This window comes from Salmo salar, chromosome 29, assembly GCF_965601325.2.
Source record: "Salmo salar chromosome 29, fSalSal1, whole genome shotgun sequence".
NCBI classification, from domain to species: domain Eukaryota; kingdom Metazoa; phylum Chordata; class Actinopteri; order Salmoniformes; family Salmonidae; genus Salmo; species Salmo salar.
In genome coordinates this window covers 9485618-9491460 of record NC_138319.1, presented here as the reverse complement: position 1 = coordinate 9491460, position 5843 = coordinate 9485618, and the positions used below count along the sequence as shown (strand labels likewise).

Sequence of the window (5843 nt, the reverse complement as noted above, 5' to 3'; positions counted from 1 at the left end):
AGCGTCACTAGCCTAACCATCTCCCAGATCACCTGTGCTCCACTGGCAGATCGTCCAGGACCCGGCCGCAAGAGCCTTTGACCTGGCCACATGAGTCTTTGTTCCAGCCTTCGACCCGGCCTCATCAGACTTCGACCCGCCTTCGACACAGTCTCGTCCACCTCCCAACTTCCTCCTCATTATTCACTGAAGCCTGTTCACCCGGTTCACATCCAATGAGCGACGACGTGTCTCTACATTCCACCACCATCATCCCTCAGCCTTCGGACGGCCTCATACCGACAGTACGGATTTTTGGGGTACGGATTTTTGATCTTCAGCAACAATACCTCCCGGATCCCTACCTACCTACCTCCACCACATGAGCACCGGTCTACTGTACCAGTCTGCCAGCAACCTTGCGCCTTGGCCTGGTTCACAAGCAACCTAAATGTTCTACATACTGAACATCCACGTTATTGATCAAAAGTCTCCATGCTACCTTTCGCCACCCAACGAAATATAACAACAATTCAAGTCACCTTCAAGGAACCATCTAGCCTATATGGTCTATGTGTTCAAACTCACCAGCTGAAGAAAAATGGGTTCCCCGGTCAATCGAAGTGTGTCTCAAGGTTTCATCCTTACAGGGAGTTTTTACTTGTCATGCTGTCTCTCCAGAATTCCCCCTTCAAGTCCTGTTCCTCACAAGCTTTCTTCCTTCCAGGTAGTTTTCCTTGGTCATACTGACTCCAGGTTCTCCCCGCCGCACATAGTTCCTGCCAAGGTTTCTCCCTTCTAGGGAGTTTTCCTTGCCCATGCAAGCTATCCGGCATCTCCCCTTCAAGCACAGTTCCTCACAAGGTTTCTTCCTTCCAGGGAGTTTTCCTTGGTCATACTGACGCCACGTTCTCCCCTGTCACATTTAGTTCTTTAATAGGTTTCTCCCTTCTAGGGAGTTTTCCTTGCCAAGGCAAGCTATCTGGCCTCACCCTCATTGAGTCTAGTTACTTACAAGTTTCTTCCATCCAGGGAGTTTCCTTGCTAATGTTGGTTCTCTATCTCTACAGAATCGCTTCCTACCAAACTTCAACTGATACTGAATTATCACCACTTACAACTAATTTGATTCTGCCCGTCACCCCAGCATCATTGACATCATCATCCAATCTCAAGGATCCCTCATCTTCACCTTCAAATGAATCAAGAGCAGCTCGCCAAATCCACCCGGTCTTTCTGTATCGCTTCCCATCCTTCATCAGCCTCTATGAACCTCTAACTCACTCATCAACCTCTGGCAATCACAGAATGCAGCCCCTCTTCATCACAGAAACTGGTCACGTAACCTCCTGCCAATGGTTCCACCTTCATCTTCACCACACCCTCACCAAATCTGCCAATAGCTGCCTGATCACTCAGATAATCTCCCAGACCGCTGGTCCCCCCAAGCTTACCACATCTACATCTGATCAAACCCACAAGATCTCCTTCAAGCCCACACTACCGTCTGTTCTGGAATTATCATCCGGTAGTCCTGAGTTTTTGGGGTCTGCACTGTACAATCAGCTGCCTCAAATAGGACTCCTTCACCAAACACCCAGAGTCCCAATCCCCAACTGATCCTGTCACTCCTCCATGACCACTCCACCATGACCTGAATCACTATGCCACTCCAACATCAAGAGCAGCCCTCTCCTCCAGAACTTCAGACAACCACACCCCTCCACCAAGAGCACCCACTCTTTGTTGTCCTACTGACAACCATGTCCTCCACCAAGAGCCCCCGCTTTTCATAAACTACGCCACTCCACCAAGAGCGCCTGCTCTTCATTGTCCTACGGACAACCACACCCTTCTACCAAGAACTTCCACTCTTCATAGTCTTACGGAGTGGGTGCTCCACCAAGAGCACCCGCTCTTCATCATCCTTCGGATAACCCCACCCCTTCACCTAGTGAACTGACAGTTAATACAGTTATTTTATTCTGATGATTGAACTCTGAACACATCAGTGAATCTTACCTGGTAAAATAAGGGTACAATAAAAATGTAATAAGAAATCTACATCTTGACTACTACTACTGTGTCCATATTGCCTATTCCTATACTATATTCAAATGCCAGTAAGCAAGGAAAAGTTTGGCACAACAACACAATTTATGTCAGTAGAAAACGACTGTAACTAACCAGCTAACCACTGTACCTAGCCAGCAAGCTAGCTAGCAAAGCTATTGGAATGCAAACAGGTTAATATAACCATTCATATAACTCTAACATAACACATTTATTTTCTTCTAAATATTAGTTAGCTGGCTAGCATTTATGAGGCCAGCAAATAGTGTCTCTCACATGCTAGGAATGTATGTCTTCCAACTTCAATACGAAAAGATGCCTCTTGCTTCCAAATCAAAGGTTTTCGAGAGGCTTGTGGGTGGAATGTTGATGATGTTGCCCACTGTGTGCGCTTTCAGTAGCTTGATTGATCCATTCAATATATTCTCAATTGGCGCTGATGAAAATGTAATCTAAAGTGCATTATAGTGGCTTGAAAATAGAGGTGAATGCATATTCAGTAGGAGTGCGTGCATTCATTTAGTTATTGAGCTTGTTTTGGGTGATTTCATGGGGCTACAGTTGACAAACAATGTATTTCCCTTCCATTTGGGACATTTATTGTACTGAACAACAACATTTGCCTAGAAGTAGCTTAGTTTATAAAAGTTTGCGCTGTCTCTTTAGCCGGTAATGACATCATTCACAAGGCAAGAGGGATGCGCCCAGAGTCAATTTTGCTGAGGCAATAGATAATCTTTGGGAGAGACGTGAGAGAGAGACTGATTAAGTGAATGAATAAAGTTTAGGTGGAAATCAGCTTTGAAATCAGCATATATATATATATATACCAGATTTTAGCTAGCATTGGTAGGCATTTTTGACAAACTATGCTTGCGATGGCAAAATTGCCATCTGTTTAAAGTAAATTTGAAGACATCATAATGACAGCAAAATTGATTCCTACTAATTATTTAGCTGTGTTTCAAGGTGGAGAAATACATGGCCTCAGAGATCTGTGAGCAGTCCATCGTAGTCTCCATGATCAACCATGACGGTAAAATGATTAATGTGGCAGACATGCGGCTGATCACCAAAGCACACATACAGAAACGGCGTACGTTGGATCTGCTCATTGGTGGGAGCCCAAGCAATGACCTGTCCATTGTGAATTCATCGCAGAAGGGATTGTTTGAGGGGACGGGACAGCTGTTTGTTTTGTACTACCGGCTGCTGCACATCATGAAGCCCAAGGAGGAGGACCTGCGGCTGTTCTTCTGGCTCTTTGAGAACACGGAGTTCATGAAGATCCATGTTAAGGCTGACTTCTGTCGCTTCTTAGAGTGTAACCCAGTTGTGGTGGATGCAGTGAAAGTGAGCCAACAGAGTATGCTACTTCTGGGGGAACATCCTTAAGATCAACAGGCCCATCACACAGGTTTGCAACCTTCAGGATTGCATAGAGATTAGAAGAGTAGCTAAATTCACCAATGTTCGGACTGTCAACACAAACCAAAACTCAGTCAAGCAGGGCTCCCTGTCTCAGAGAAAGGCTTGGATGACAACTTGTGGATTACAGAATTAGATAAGATTTTAAATTTAACAAAACACTACACGGATGTAAAGAACATGAATCTCCAGCAAAGGCAGAAGGGGCTAGGGAAATCCTGTGACTCACCACCTCTTTGCTTCTATTTTTCCTACAAACAGCTTTCCTCCTTCCCTTCCCAGCCACCAAGAAGTTTAGCAACAGCTACAGAGATGGGGGAGGTATCAATGGGAGGTCCTCTGTGCTGTAGCCCTATTGAGTCACAACTGGATTCACACAATCATGTGAATCTCTATAGCAAAAATAGTCAACATAGGAAGAAATAAAGACAACATTGGTTTTATTTCAATTAAATGATGATGACAATGCCAAGTGAGACATTGATAATGTGGTTGCCCATCTTTAAAAAAATGGTTTTGAATGTGCAGGTCATAGTTTTCTGACACGTTTTGGGAGAACATTTTGGGAGTGCTCCGCTCATATGCGAGGCATGTCCCAGATTAATATGGTTTTAACCAATTAGCTACTCGAAAGTATTAACTTCCATTCTCTTATATTGGACAGGCATCATTTCACATTTTAACAAATAAACAGTTAAAATCAAACAAGTATAATTACGCATGCACATATTGTGTCGGTCTGTTCCGGTAGAATCTAACAGCATATTTATCTCATGCTGAACGATTGAAACCTGCCATGTCAAAATGCAAGCCTGTCCATGTAACAAGCAAGAAAAACCTATCACTTTTCCTCTTTTGTCATATAATAGGACATGCAGTGCATTCTAAATGCAATCAGTGTTTTAAATATCAAACTGGGTTATGGATGACAGAACTTATTAATGACAGATATCAGGGCAGCTCTGTGGTGGAAGCAAAAAAAAAATGGTTGGGCTATTAAAGTGATATAACAGACATTTTTTGGGGGGGCTAGCACTCACGAGCCAAAATGGGTCCCCAAACATTATGTTTCACCTTATTGCTCTCGAGCCCTTTGTGTGCACAAAGGGCCCAATTCAGACTTGGGATAAGTAGACTTAAAATGGACTTAAGTCAACATTTTACTTAAGTCCATGTTGTCAATTTATCTCAAGCCTGAATGGGGCCCAAAGGAAGAAAAGAAACAACTCTGGTGTGCATTTGGAGCAGGTTGGCATTTATTGAGATGACTCATGTACTGGAGGCAGCTCTGCAGAGTGGTCACTAGTTGGCACAGCCACAAAGTCATAGAATCTGTCGGTGACGTTTAAGATTAGGGAGGACCATTTTTTTCACCCAGCTCAATGTAACATCAATAGGTTAAGGCTACTACATGATACTCAAATTTGACCTATTGTACCAGTCAAAAGTTTGGACACACCTACTCATTCCAAGGTTTTCTTTATTTTTTTGTATTTTCTACATTGTAGAATAATAGTGAAGACATCAAAACTATGAAATAACATATATGGAATCATGTAGTAAACAAAAAAGTGTTATAAAGTGTTATATTTCATATTTGAGATGATTCATAGCCACCCTTTGCCTTGATGACAGCTTTGCACAATCTTGTTCTTAATATTTTGCGTTCTTGATCTGGGTTCTACAATTGATTAGCACTATTCATTGTTTACCTTTATTTAACTAGGCAAGTCAGTTAAGAACAAATTCTTATTTTCAATGATGGCTTAGGAATAGCGGGTTAACTGCCTTGTTCAGGGGCAGAATGACAGATTTTTACCTTGTCAGCTCAGGGATTCCATCTTGCAACCTTTCGGTTACTAGTCCAACGCTCTAACCACTAGGCTACCAGCTGCCCCTTCTATGCAGTGATTAGCATGTTAAACAAAGCTAAAGAATATAAAGTCCAAACATCATATCAAATGACTAAGAATAAACAGTGAATATAAGACATCAAATGTACACACAACACTCACTTTGGTCAATAACTTGAAATGTCAACTGTTAAAGCTGAAATATGCATAAGGGGAAACAATGCCACTGTTCACCCCAGTACATTTTTTTGTTTTTTTTGTTTTGTTGATGAAACGGAGGGACATCCATCATCGTGGTAAAAAAGAATCACAGTACATACTCTGCTGTTCTTTTGCGCTTGCCATAATGTCAGAGAAAAAAAAATCTGTGTTTGAAGTAACTTCTTTGTTGTTTTACTATCGTAAACGGACGTGGCAGTTTCCCCATTACGGTTTCCAGCTTTACCTTAATTTAATTAGTTAGGTACCAATACCAGAGAGGTTTTAGGTAAAACAACAGTTCCGAGCACA

At 42.5% G+C, this 5843-nt stretch overlaps 1 pseudogene; it reads left to right on the top strand.

Moving 5' to 3' along the window:
- The first annotated feature begins 215 nt into the window (after nt 1-215).
- LOC106590066 (DNA (cytosine-5)-methyltransferase 3C pseudogene) lies at nt 216-3830 on the top strand (annotated as a pseudogene).
- Nucleotides 3831-5843: the final 2013 nt, after the last annotated feature.